General features: G+C 37.9%; 1 protein-coding gene across 2 annotated transcripts in view; it reads left to right on the top strand.

The window, feature by feature from the left end:
* The window catches only part of OXR1 (oxidation resistance 1), a 188,336-nt gene that overhangs the window by 55,655 nt on the left and 117,784 nt on the right, over nt 1-14,897 (top strand). The gene's annotated exons all lie outside the window — the stretch shown is intronic.

The following is a 14,897-nucleotide window of genomic DNA, read 5'->3' as shown; positions in this document are numbered from 1 at the left end:
TGGGAGATCTTTCTCTCTGTCTCTCCTCTCTGTATATCTGCCTTTCCCATAAAATAATAAATAAATAAATAAATTTTTAAAAAGAAAACTTGACTATTAACTCCAATATATAAGGTTTTGTTATGGTCGTCTTACCCCCGTTTTTCTCTTGGTTTTCTTACTCCCACAAGGTCCGTTTTACATGTGAGGCATGAGAACCGAAGAAAAATCAAATGTGGCTTCTAGCTCACTTACTGTATATTTCTATTTTAAATTGCAAAGTGGGAAATTGCCATAGAAATTGTCTTGTTTTGGAGAAAATTATAAGCAGATAAGAGGGGACTTCACAGTAACCTTCAATGGCCTCGCTTTATAAGCCTCATTTCATTGAAGGAGACTAGTTGAGAGATGGATTGGAGGACAGAGGGACCTCTTTGTCATCTACCATAGATGGTTTTCATTGATCCCAAGTGTGTTTATCACTGGAAGAAGAAAAATCTGGCACCCTTTTGTCAAATACCAATTCAGCATATGAACTAGCAAATATTTGGGGGTAGGATACAAAGTGTCTCAACTGTATAAATTGTGCAGAGAAAATAAAATGGTAACTCGGTGGTCCTAAGTCAAATCCAACATCTAGCCTGATTTCCATATTTACATGATTAAGAAGAGATTTGTTACTTCATATCTCTTCTTTTTAATGTCAGACTAAGTTAATTTATTTTTCAACCAGATTCTTTAAATTTCTTTTGTTGCTTATATGTATGCATTGGATTGTTACCAATGTTCTTAGTGGGAAAGGTCAAGTTAATATTTTGATAAGAGATTAAAATCTTCAAAGTGAGCCCAAGCTTAAATAATGAGATTTTGATTTCATGGGCTGCCAGGTCAAGAAGGAAAGGTAGAGAAAGGATTTGTAAATTAAACAGAGATTATTATTGTTAGTGCACCTATCACTCCAGAAAAACTCTTTTAACATAACATCTTGTCTTCTGCATTGTGATGTTGGAAAAGACCACTGAGTCCAATATTAACCAATCCATACACTTGTTTGGGGCAAGCAGGTACCATGAATGAGTCTGTCACTTTTAAGTAATGAGTGGTAGAAACCAAGGATTTAGGACCAAATGTGTTATATAGAGATATTCATATTAACTTGAAAACAAGATTTTTTTGCCTTCTAAACCCATCTACAAATTATGGGTAGCCCTTGGCTCCCCATATTTCTATTCACACAGTCCAACGCTGCCTCAACTGCAATTTCTTCTAACCTCTGATCCAGGGTTCTGATCCTTTGTCTAATAGTCATTCCAGTAGTCCTTCAATTTCTGTTTGAATAATTTGAGTAACAGGAATTCAATTTTTGGAAATGCCAAGAGCTTTTGGTGATAGAAATCATAATCTCTTTTGTGCTTTAGGAAAAAAAAAATAACAGATTTAATAAATTTTAATGACAAGTTACTTTTCATCAATAGGAGTCTGATGGATATCTTTTTCTCTTAAATCAGTTTCATCAGAATGCAATAACAAAAGCGAGACAATTAAACATTCTCTCAAGGCACGCAGGTAGGACAGTTCATGCAAAGACTTCTAAGTACTAGGAGTTTGGAAAATTTAAAAAAAAATATGATGAAAGAATTTTAAGCAGAAGAATGACAAGGTCTTAGAGGACTGTTTTCACAGGGAGAACACTAACACATATTCAGTGGAGAAGATCCAGAATGCATCATAAAGGAAAATGCAGTATGCAAGGTGCCATCACCAGAGACAAGTATGCTATAGGATGAGAAGTCCAGCAGTCAGAATTCTATTTAAGACTGTCATAACAGAATACCATGATTTAGATGATTTAAGCCAACAAACATTCATCTCTCCTATTATTAGAACTTATAAACTCAAGGTCAGAATAGAAATAGTTCCAATAGCTGCTAAGGACACTTTTCCTTGTTTTTGGATGATTGTTTTTTCCTTCTATTCTTTCATAGAGAAAACTGGTCCTCTCACCCAATACACTATAAGGTCACTGAACTCATCATGAGATACTGCTCTTGCGGTGTGATATAAATTTAACTACCCTGCCAAGTCCCATTTACCCAATATCAGCCTGGTGAAGGTTGCGACTTAGGAATTTTGAGGAGACAAAACATGAAGTCCATAACAGCTTCCAAGATATCCATAATCTAGTATGTGAGTGTATAATTTCAAAAAGTTAACAGAGAAATGAAACTAAAGGCTAAATTTATCTTGGTAGAAAAACTAAGTCTTTCTGTGGACTTCTTGAGGACCCCTGGTATATATGTTTTTCAAGTATTTTTGATCAAAATACATTTCTTTTTAAAATCTATTTTCTACCCCTTGTTGGAAGACCTCTTACCTACTCCCTGTGTATTCCTCCTCTTGTACATGGGATTTAATGTGAATTTGAATATGAAGATAAAGATCCATCATTCTCATGAGTAAGTCATCTGACGTGGGAGGGACAAAGGTGAAGGGGTCCAGAAATTAACCAGTTAAGGCCTATAATTGAGTGTATCTGAAGCTATTTGAAGGGGATTGCAGTTCTACTTCATGGGCTGATTCAATCAAGTGAGTCCTTTTTCAAGGGCCTAGTGGTCAGACATTTCAAAGCAGCAAATGGGCTCTCCTATTGGCATGAAGGAGGAAATTACATGTACAGAGAGACCTGATTGGGTCAAGAAACAGTAAATAGCACAGAGTTGCTGAGAACCTCAGCACTTCAACAACAACAACACCAAAAGAAAAAGGTGCATCATGCCAGCCAGTGACTGTAGAAGAGATTCAGAGCTGACTGCAGCCTCAGTCAGCACAGATTTCAGCCGTGTGAGGCCCCAGAATCTAACACAACTAAAACTTCACGCCTGAACCACACACATGGGGCATAATAAACTGTGAAGTAGTAATTCTTGTTTCTAAGCCACACGTGTATGGGAACCTGTTACACAGCAATAGAAACCTCATGCAGGTGAGATGATGGGGACCTCTCTGATGAAGCTGACTCACAGGGAGAGTCACTGTCATGATCCAGGCAAAAGATCCTAGTAACTTGGAGCAGGACTCTGACAGTAACGATGGAAAGGAACAGGCAGGTGGTAGATACTTGTTAATGTGATATAGCTGGAAAATTGAGTTTGAAAGATTAAAAAGAATATTAGAAGAATAACAGAACATTTTGGCCTATGGGTTAAATGTCACAAGATGGTATAAAGATTTTAAATACTGCGTTTTATCAAAGCAGTGTTTCCACTCTACATATGTATGTATATCACATTAATAATTTGAAGTGTTTAATAAGACCTATTTCCCATTAATGGATGGTTAAACTTTTTTTTTCAATTTTTGCCGTTATGAATATTGTTCTAGTCAGTATTCTTATTATTGAGACATTGTATGAGACTGTATCATATTACCCTTCAGAAAATTGATCTACATTAACATTGTCTCCATATTTGTGAAAATACCTTGTTTTCATCACTGGTAAAAGCATATTTCCAACTAAAGGTTAAAGAAAACCCTTATCTATTTATTAATGAATGTATCATAATCCTTATATGAGGGTGTGCTTGGGCTTCTTGTTTTTCCTTGCCAGGCCTGACGTTTCTCACTGTATCTGAAATATGTATGACCAAATCAGGATCTGTCATTAGCAAACACCATGCAGAGAGAACAATGGCATGGAATCAAGCTTTCTCTATATAACACGGGCATCCCTTTTGATACATCCTGAAGTTATACATGGAGACTTCCAAATGTTCATAGAAAGATTGAAGTACGAAGCTATAAGGCTAGCACAATGACAGGCTAATCTCTGTGGCACCAATATTCTATACACTGCTTCAAGTCCAGGCTGTTCCACTTCTAATCCAGCTCTCTGCTTAGGGCCTGGGAAAGCAGTGGGAGATGGTCCAAGTCCTTAGGACCCTGCACCCACCTGCGAGACTGGAATAAGCTCCTACCTCCCAGCTTTGGATCAGCTAAGCTCTGATTGTTACATGAGTGGGAGAGTGAACAGTGAATGAGAGGCCTTCTATCTTTCCTTCGCTCATGTAAAATATACCTTTCAAATAAAAATAAATGAATAAATTTTGAAATGCATGTACGTTTTCTTTGGTGTAAAAGCACTTTTGAAATCTGTGCATAATTTTTTTAACATTCATTTCCCATAAACTTTGTGAAAGCCTCTCATATTTCAAAAGCTTTGATGTTTTTCCCTAATCTGAAGGCATCTTTCCTTCAATGAGAAAAGTGTTTACCATTTTCCCTCTCTTTTTATGTACTTTCAAAGTGCTGTATTATAGTTGATACCATCACTCTTTTTGAGTTAAGCCTAGAAAGTAAAAAGCTTGATGACAAAAGACAACTCAAGTGTATTCATGGCCTCAGAGGTTGTATTATCCAATAATTCCTTCTGACTGGTGGGGAATGATTATTATTTTGTTATTATAACTCTTCAGTATTTACCCAAAACATGTACTTTTAAATATGTAATTCACTCTAAAAGGAAATATTTAAATAGAGCTCTCAATTTTTTAGTTTTAAAAATCGCTTTAATGTATCTTAAAAAGCATTTCATTGAAATTGCTTTAAAAATCAAGAACAAATGGAAATCACGTAAACATGTACAGAATCAAATGGAAAATATTTTAAAAGGCTGAGCGGGAGGGTACTAATAGTATGGCAGTACCAATTGTCTTGCAATCAGTTGTGCTTCTGTACAAACCCTAACCGCCCTCCAAATGTGTTTTCCAATACACTCTGTTTCAGGAAAAACAAGGTCTAGAAGACAGTGACTCTTGTGGTTCAAAGGATAGGCCATGATGCTATGACGTCAGGACTTTGGCTTTCAGAGGGACAGAAAATTGTGTCAGCCCACCATGAAGCACATAGACCAGATGTTAATTGGCATTTGTAAACCACATTACAAGGCCCACAGGCTTTTCTCTATGAGGAATAATAATGTCTACTTCTTGAATGCTTCCTATATGCTGAGTCATATGGGCTGGCTATTTAAAGATGCATTTTTGTTTTCAAATTACTCAATTGTTAAGTAGGTATTTGAAGAGTTAGCCTCCCCAAATTGATATTCAAAGAGTTAGCCTCCCGAAAGTTACCCCTTGATAAACGGTGAGGTGTCTAACTCCTAGTTCTTCCTCTTGACTTCCACTCATAATCCTTAGTCTGTCATTCTGGCTGTATTCCCTTTAATAGAGACAAATATAATCTTCCCCCTACCCCTAACCCAGCTGTTGTTGGCTCGGAATCGGATGTTTCCACCTCTCTGCTTTTAACATCTCTGTTCATTGCTCTGCTTTAAATAGCCTGAGTGAAAGACCTTATTTGCTGGCTGTCTTGGCTTCAAGCTGAAAAAGGCCATTTCCTTCCTTTTGACTTATTTCTTTTCAAAACTATTTATTTTATTTGAAAGTCAGAGTTACAGAGAGAGGGGGAGAAAAAGAGAAAGAGTGAGATAAATATCTTCCATCTGCTGGTTCACTCCTCGAATAGTCACACTGGCTAGGGATGAGTCAGAAGAAAGCCAGGAGCTTTATTTAGGTCTCAGAAGGGTAGCAGGGCTCCAAACACATGGATCATCTTCTGCTGTTTTCCCCAGGTCATTAGTAAGGAAGCAGGTGGACAGTGGAGAAGCCACTTTCTTTTTAATACTGTTAAAATTACTTTTATGGATTTAACTTACTTTTAATGGAACTACTAAGAAAACTAGACTTACACATATGAGCTGCATTACATTTCTAATGTATGGTGAATATTTGACATCTTGTAAGAGGATCTAGTGCCTAAATAAGGATCTACTTACCTAGGCCAGTCATTGTGTCCTCAGATGCCCCGCCAGAAGCTTACCATCAGAAGTTGGTAAAAGTTCTTAAGAAAAAAAAAAAAGGAAAAGGGAAAAACTAATTAAAATTCATGAATTAGCATACCTCTGGGTGCAAATCATTTGAACCCAATTTTTTTGTATTTTTCATTGTTAATATTTTGCATGATGCGGTGTTAATGGTATAGGGATTTCCCCCTCCACCTCCTCTTTCTCCTTCCCCACCTCCCACTTTCCCCAAACTATTACCATAGTTTCAGCATTAGTCACAAGTCAGACATTCTGTTTTGAAGTCTACCATGACATTGTAAGTATTGGCAATGGGGGGAAATCTAGTATCATATTGTCAAGGTATGTTTAATAATTGTATTGGGAATTTGTCTTTTATTCAGGAATAGAGATGCATACTGCAATGAACCTTCAATTCCCAATGTGCTACTCTCCATTATACAGTTCATTTATGAGAATATGATGTTTATACACATTAACTTATGTATCTGCTTTTGCATTTTGCATGAATGCTGCCTTATATCTAAGAAAGCATCTGATATTGTTTTGGGATTGGCTTATTTCACTCAGCCTAATGGTCTCCATTTGGGACCACTTTGTTGCAAGTGGTAGAATTTCATTCTTTTTAAAGGCAGACTAATATTCCATGGAGTAGATGTACCATGATTTCTTTATCTATTCCCCTTTTGACAGGCATTAGCATTGTTTCCATGTCTTCATTATTGTGAATTATGCTGCTATTAATATAGGGTGGCAGGTCACTTTTCATATGCAGCTTTCACTTTCTTTGTATATATTCCCAGGAATGGAATGCCTGGGTTACACAATACATCAATTTTCAGTTGCCTGAGCACTAACTTCCATAGTTGCTGCTACAACTATGCACACTCCCACTAACAATGGAGCAGGGTAACTTTTGCCCCACATCCATGCCAGCAAATGTTAGTAAGGGTTCTGAATATAGGCCAATCTCATTGGAGTTGGGTATAACCCCAATATGGTTTTTATTTACATTTCCCTAATAACTAGGAGGCCTAAGCATTTTTGAATGTATTCTTTTGGAAAATGTCAGTTCATTTCTTTCACCCATTCCTTCATAGGTTTGTTTGTTTTGCTGTCATTATTTCTGAAGCTCTTTGTAAATCCTGTATATTACTTCCCTAATTGTTGAGTAGTGTGCCAAGATTCTCTCCCATTCTGTTGGTTGCTCCTTGGCTTTGTTGATCATTTCCTTTTGGCGTACAGAACTTTTTTAAGCACATCTAAGCACAATTTTTAGCACATCTAAAACAATGTTATAAATGTGACATGCTAAATAAGGTTAACGATGGGTAGGGGAGAAGGTGACTGCAAACATAAAGAAGCCATTCCCATATCAGACACCACTATAACCAGGAATTTACTGATCATTCCGAGCAACAGGGGAGCTCTTTCTCAGATTCACAACTTTTGGCACCTTTTGCAAATGGTGTTTTAGCTTCCATTCAACTTGTAACTCACCCCAAAACGTCCTAAATCTGAGCAAGTTGTACAACTGTTTATCTCTGAATCACCCTCCAACCTCAATCCAGGATCTTATCATATCTTAAAATTTTAATATCTTGGGTTTGGTGATGTCACACAGTGGGTTAAGTCACTGCCTGTGATGTAACCATCCTTTATAGGCTCATGTTCAAGTTCAGGCTGTTATCCATCCAATCCAGCTTTCTGCTGATAATGTGCCTGGAACAGCAGACAACCCAAGTGCTTGGGCTACTTCACCCTCCTTGGAGACCCAGGTAGAGGCTTCCTGGCTTTGGTTGGGGTTGAGAAATGGTAATTTCAGGAATGAACCAGTGAATGGGAAGATTGCATCCTCTGCCCCTCTGTCACCCTCCTTTACAAGTAAATAAACAAATAAGTAGATTCTTTTAAAAGAAATTTTTATTTTGAATGTTAAAATATGTGGTACAGTTTTTTTTTAAAGATTTATTTTTATTATTTTTTAATTGGAAAGGCAGATATACAGAGAGGAGAGACAGAGAGGAAGATCTTCCGTCCCATGATTCACTCCCCAAGTGAGCGCAACGGGCCAATACTATGCCGATCCGAAGCCAGGAGCCTCTTCCGGGTCTCCCACGCGGGTGCAGGGTCCCAAGGCTTTGGGCCGTCCTCGACTGCTTTCCCAGGCCACAGGCAGGGAGCTGGAAGGGAAGCGGGGCTGCCGGGATTAGAACCGGCGCAATATGGGATCCCGGGCGTGCAAGGCGAGGACCTTTAACCACTTGCGCCACCGCGCCGGGCCCTGTGGTACAGTTTTGTATAGGCTGGGATTCCCCTCCAAACTCCCACCCCCCATCAGATTTTTCGCATTGTGTTACAATAGTGTAGTCCTTCATAAGGAATCATAATTCTATCAGTCTTATTTAAGTGTACCCCTACATTGTTGGTACAATGTCAGACAGTCCAGCATCGCATTGTCTACACATGTCCAACAGTTTCATTGGGAATCCGTCTTTCATGTGAAGGCAGGGATGCATGTTCCATTATACCCCCCATATCTGTATATGATAGACCCCAGTACTCCATCGCTGTACGTTTCCATAAGTGGGAAACCATGAAACAAGGTCAACAACTGGTATGAGTTAGAACAGCTACAACAATGACAACAGCAACATCAACAACAAATTACAGCACCACAAAAAAAATGTGATTCTGAGTAACCAATTCATGGGTGAAAAAAGGAAACACAAAAGTCTCTTGGGAAAAAATGATGCCATCGTATAATCCATGAGTCCATGATGAATTCGACAAGAGAAAAAAAATTATTTGGAATAAACCAAACTGAAATAAAAAAAAAAATCAAAACACATGGGATACAGCCAAAAAAGCAAGCAAACAAAAAAAGTATGGATTAGCTTATTGAAGTTACACTTTCCATGTTGATTTCCTTATATAAGAGAGATCATATCTTATTTGTCCTTTTGTGATTGACTCATTTCACTGAGCATGTTGGTCTCTAGTTGGGATCACCTGGTAGTAAATAGAATCATTTCATTCTTCTTAATAGCTGAATAATATTCCATGAAGTAGATGTACCACAGTTTCTTTAACTACTCTTCTTTGGATGCACATCTGGATTGTTTCCATGTCTTTGCTATTGTAGATTGTGCTGCTGCAAATACAGGATTACAGATCCCCTTCTCATATACTGATTTTACTTCTATTGGGTATATTCCTATGAGTGAGATGGCTGGGTCATATGGCAGGTTTATTTGCAATTTTCCAATCCTTCTCCATACAAATTTCCACAGTGGTTGTGCTAGCCTACACTCCCACCAGCAGTGAAGGAGGTGCCTTTCTCCCCACATCCCCACCAGCAGGTGTTGTTCGTTGAATTCTGAATGTAGGCCAGTCTCACTGGAGTTAGGTGGTACCTCAACATGGTTTTCATTTGTATCTCTCTTATGGCTAGGGAGCTTGAGCATCTTTTCATATGTCTGTTAGCCAATTGAACCTGTTCTTTTGAGAAATGTCTGTTCATTTTCTTTGGCCCATTTTGTTACAAGGTTTTTATTTGTTTGTTTGTTTTTGCTATCCCTGGGTTTCTGAAGCTCTTTGCAAATCCTGAATATTAGTCCCTGTCACTTGTGTAGTGTGCAGAAATTTTCTTCCATTCTGTTGGTTGCTTCTTCACTTTGTTAATTGTTTCCTTTGCTGTACAGAAGCTTTTTAGTTTGATGTAGTCCCATTTGTTCATTTTGAATTTAATTGCCTTTGCTTTTGGCGTCTTTTCTACGAAGTCTTTCCCTGTTCTTATATCTTGGAGTGCTTCCTATGTTTTCCTTTAATAGTTTGATGGTTTCTGAGTATAGAATTAGGTCCTTGATCCATTGAGAACTAATTTTTATATAATGTGACAGGTGTGGGTCTTGCTTCTTAATTCTGCATGCTGCTATCCAGTTATCCCAACAGCATTTGTTGAATAGACCAAGATTTTTGCTTGGGTTGTTTTCAGTTTTCTTGTCAAAGATTGACTATTCATGTGTGGGCTCCCTTTTGGCATTTCTATTCTGTTCCACTGATCTTCTTCTCTGTTTCTGTACCAGTACCAGACTGTTTCGATTTTTAAAAATAATTTTCATTGGACTTGGTGCCATAGCCTATTGGCTAAAGTCCTTGTCTTTTGTGGGCAGTAGTTCATATCCCAGCTTCTCTACTTCACTTTCAACTCTCTACTTGTGACCTGGGAAAGCAGTAAAGTTGGCCCAAAGCCTTGGGACTATACACCTGCATGGGGAACCTGAAAGAAGTTCCTGGCCCCTGGCTTTGGATCAGCTCAGCTCCAGCCATTGCAGCCACTTGGAGACTAAACCAGCGGATGAAAAATCTTTCTCTCTGTCTCTCCTTCTTTGTATAAATCTGCCTTTCCAATAAAAATAATAAATCTTTTAAAAAATATCAATAGCTAAAACACTCTGGGAAATGCCTTCCACTCAGTAGTTCCATTTTTTACAAGGACTGGGTAGAGATATGAAATTATGAATTTATTTCTTTAGCATCTCAAATCAAAGAATCCTGTGCTAATATCCTCAACAACTATCCCATATTAGCGTTCTCCAGAGGAATAGAATCAATAGGGTGAAAAGATTAAGATAAAAAGATAGAAAGAAATGTATTGTAGAAACTATGTATATAATACACAGTGTATATGTATAAAATATATAATTAGATTTCATGGTATTTCAGTAGGTTATAGAGGACTAGGCAAACACATAGAGTGCTACTTACAGATTTATTTTAAGAAAATGGCTTACATGATTGTGGGAGTATGCAAGTTCAAAATCCATAGGGCTGGCTTGCTGCTGGAAGCTCAGGTAAGAGCATTGCAGTCTTAAGTTCAGATTCCACAAAACAAGCAAGACATTTCTAGAACCTCAAATCAGCATGTCTGTGTTTCAGTCGTGAGAATTCCTTCTTCAGGAAATCTCGGCCTTTCCCAGCCTTCTACTGATTGGGCACCAACTGTTTACATTATAAAATGTAATCAACTCTACTCAAGATCCAGTAATTTAATAGCTATTCACACATACAAAATGTCATCATGTCAGCTTCTATTTATTTTCATCTTTTTTAAGAGTCAGAGAAGCAGAGACAAAGTGATAGACTAAGATCTTCCGTGTGCTGGTTCACTCTCTAAATGCCTACAACAGTCATTGCTGGGCCAGAGCAAAGCCAGAAGCCTGGTCTCCTGGTCTCAAGCCAGGTCTCCTACACGAGTGGCAGGAGCCCATATCTTTAAATCATTATCTGCTGCCTCCCAGAATGTGCATTATCAAGAGAATGGATTATAAATGGAGAAACCAGTACCTGAGCCTAGCACCCTGGTAAGGAGCATGACTGACAGTCACTGTGCCAAATACCTGCAACTGTAACAACACCCAGTCTGGGGTTGGACCAACATCAAAGCCTAGCCCAGTTGATAAAGTTAACTGTCACACCACAGCTGTTAAGAGTTTATAAAATGGGCCAACCACAACCATGATCCGCCTTCCTATTATGCTTAGAAATTACTGAAAAGCCTGTGTTTCGTGAAAATAGTCTTTACTCTCAGAAAAAAAAATCACTTCCTAATTAGGCTTGTTTTCCTCTATTTGCAATACCATCATACTTAACAGATCTAAGGTGAGGCCTCCTCTAATGGCAGCTTTGTAAGAAACTTCCACCACCGTAGAGAGATTCTGACCTTACTGCCTTTAGTAGGAAAACAAGAAGCATTCATGTTGTTGTGGTGGCTCCTGAGAAGAAAGTCTCCTTGGATATAATGGTGATGGCTGCATAGTACAATAGAGGTGGACAATCCTTAGTTGAAAAATCCCAGTGCTGCTATCATTGGACAAAAACTGCATAGTGATGGACAAAAGTTTCCTCTTTTCTTTGTCGTTGTCTGTAAAATAAGAACAGCATATTTCTCAGAACTTTAGCTGTCCAACATGGTATTTTTTAAAATGACATTGTTAGTTTTTGTCAAAACAATTTGAATTACAAAAAATTAAACTTGAACTAATAAAACCTCAGAAAAATACAGATGGAAATTCTTGGGCCAGAAGCCAAATAGACATTCCTATCTAACTTCCTCACTATAGGACTAGGTCCTAGGAAGTAGGAAGTCAAATTTTCCTCTACTCTCTGCTTCCCCAATATCTTTTTATCCTCCAGTATACAGACAGGGAGGCTCCTCATTCGTTAGCTTATGTGTGGCTTTTACTTTTATACTTCAGCCAGCCTGCAATTTTACATGGCTTTAAGTTCCAGAATCTACAGCCTGATCTCAATTTTAGAGTATCTCATTGACCCAAAATATCTTTCCATAGTATAGTAGTCATTGGGTAAGGGTCAGATGAGATCTCATCAATGAGTCAACTCTGAGGACAAAGTTGTGGAGAACCAAGTGCCAATATGGTTCATGTCTTTACCTAGGGAGTTATTTGAATGTGAATGATACTCCTAAATGCATCTATCATCAGTAGCTGTGGTGAGGTCATATCACATAGAAACTAGTCAGGGGCTTTAGAATCTAACTTCATATAAATTATAGAAAACTTTTGTCTCTAAACTCACAAGTAAGTTTACTGAAATTATAGATCTTTATATTACCACTCAGTGTTCCAAATACTCTCAAAGGCAATATGATGTGAGCATTCAACTATCTACATACATCCTTTTGTGCTTCTTTAAAATGCATTTCAATTCTTGAGCGATTTATGTATATCTTTATGTATGCATGAAACCATAAATAATATATGTATGGGTGATTTAATAGCTTTTTCAATCACGAACTTTACAATACATGTTGTATTAACTCTTCCATATTGACTTTAGAAATCATCCCTATGTAAGCTGACACTATATGTGGTGATATTTTATTGCTCATTTAAATTGAGTATTACTATTTTTGATTCGAAAAGTTGAGTTGTTAATTATTTGAGTTCATTCAGTATTTCATTTGCTTCAGTTTGTGAGGTTTTTTTTTTGTATCATACTGATAAAAATGAAGGCTGGAGCAGAAAGTTATCATTTTTAGAAAGATTTATTTATTTTTATTGGAAATGCAGATCTAATTTATGGAGAGAAGGAGATACAAAAAGATCCTCTGTCTGCTGGTTCACATCCCAAATGGCCACAATGGCCAGTGCTGAGCCAATCCAAAGCCAGAAGCTTCTTAAGGCTCTCCTATGTGGGTGCAGGGTCCCAAGGATTTGGGCCATCCTCTTTTGGTTTTCCAGACCATAAGCAGGAGCTAGATGGGAAGTGGAACAGAGGGGACATAAACTGGCATCCGTATGGAATCCTGGCCTTGCAAGCTGAGAATTTTAGCCATTGTGCCAGGTCCCAAGTCATCTTATTAAGGTTAAGTTAATACTCTTACCTGAGTTTTAGACAACTAATGTGGTTTTTAAAATGTTTATTCATTTATTTTTATCTGCTTGGAAAGAAGATTGACCAGATGAAAGGGGTGGTAAGTAGGGGGTCTGAGGTGGACTATTTGGAAGATATCTGGTTTACCTCCCAAAGGCTGCAACAGCTATGGCTGAACCCAGCCAAAGCCCGAATCCCAGAACTCCATCTCAGTGGTCTGCTATGAGTGGCAGAGGCCCAAGCACATTCTGTCTCCCAAGAGATGTTAGTAGGAAGCTAAATAGAAAATGGAGTAGTCTTAGGGCTTTTGCTGTGGTACAGACTGTTGACCTGCCCTAGCAATGCTGAAATCCCACAACAGAGTTCCAGCTTAAATCCTGAATGCTTTGCTTTCAATCCATCTCCTTGCTACTGCTGCTGGAAAGCTGCCTGGGAACCTGTGATGCATCTAGGAGACCAAGGTGGAGTTTGTACTTGTGGATCCTACCTGACCCACCCCTGACTGTTGTGGCCATTTGGAGAGCATACCAGTAGATGGAAGATCTCTTTCTCTCTCTCTCTCTCTCTCTTTCTCTCTCTCTCTCTCTCTCTCTCTCTCTCTCTCTCTCATACACACACACACACACAGTGCCTTACAGATTTGTGTGTGTATCATATGTAGATAGATAGGTAGATATGTATTTTATATAAACACAAAATATATGTAAAATTCAATGGCCATTCTGACAGGTGGTGCTGGCTTTCCAAACCGTAGTTTAGCCCATTGTGCCACAACCACCAGCCCATCAAATTAGTTTCAAAAACCAAAATGTTTGAACTCTGATTTTGTGAGCTTTTTGCTCCATAGTGTATCATCTGTCTATAAGATTTGGTGTGATTCATAGTCAGGCACTGCTGAGTTATTTGAAAAGCACAGGCTGTTAATAGCCAACAGCTAAAGAACAGGAAGATGTGTCTATGTAAAGACAAGACTATTGCTATTAATGCATAGTATAAAACCTGTTTCCTATCTTAATGTCATCTTTTAGTAGAAAATAGAAAAATGTCATGTATTGGACAAATCAATAATTTATGTGAATTTTATAAATATCACCATCACGTATTCCCTTTCTATCATGTATGGTCTCATTGATATTCTCCCAATTAGATATTAGATATACCTTTAAAAATTTTTTAACTCACTTGTCTTCTGTGCATAAATGCAGACAATTTATACAGTAACAAAAACGTTGCTTTACTAAACTTTTATGATTTTAGACATCAAGCAAAAAGGAAAGAGGAACAGTTTTATTGATAAAATTTTCCAGTACATAACTGCTTAGCAAATGGTTGTACAGCTGTTTGCAGTAACATGGAAGATATATCTAATTTCGATCATTGTTATATAACCTTTCCTGTTCTTGTAAAGTTTGCAAAAAGTTTATATAACATGCCTCAAGATCCTTCTCAAGGAAGCATTTCAGAAATTATTTAAGCCGGTTATCTACCAGGAAAGTTTGTGTGTTTATGTGGGCCTTAGGTGCATGTGCATGTGTGCAGTTCACACATTTGTTTTGCGGAGACTTAGAAAGCCCAGGATGTTATCTACTCTGAGAAAATGTCCCATCAAATAATCAGAGACCAGTTCAATACTTACACAATACTCTCTTCAACTTAGCTC

This window comes from Ochotona curzoniae, unplaced genomic scaffold (assembly GCF_017591425.1).
Source record: "Ochotona curzoniae isolate NIBS_2020 unplaced genomic scaffold, NIBS_Ocur_1.0 contig_3190, whole genome shotgun sequence".
NCBI lineage: Eukaryota > Metazoa > Chordata > Mammalia > Lagomorpha > Ochotonidae > Ochotona > Ochotona curzoniae.
This window is presented reverse-complemented; position numbering and strand designations above follow the sequence as displayed.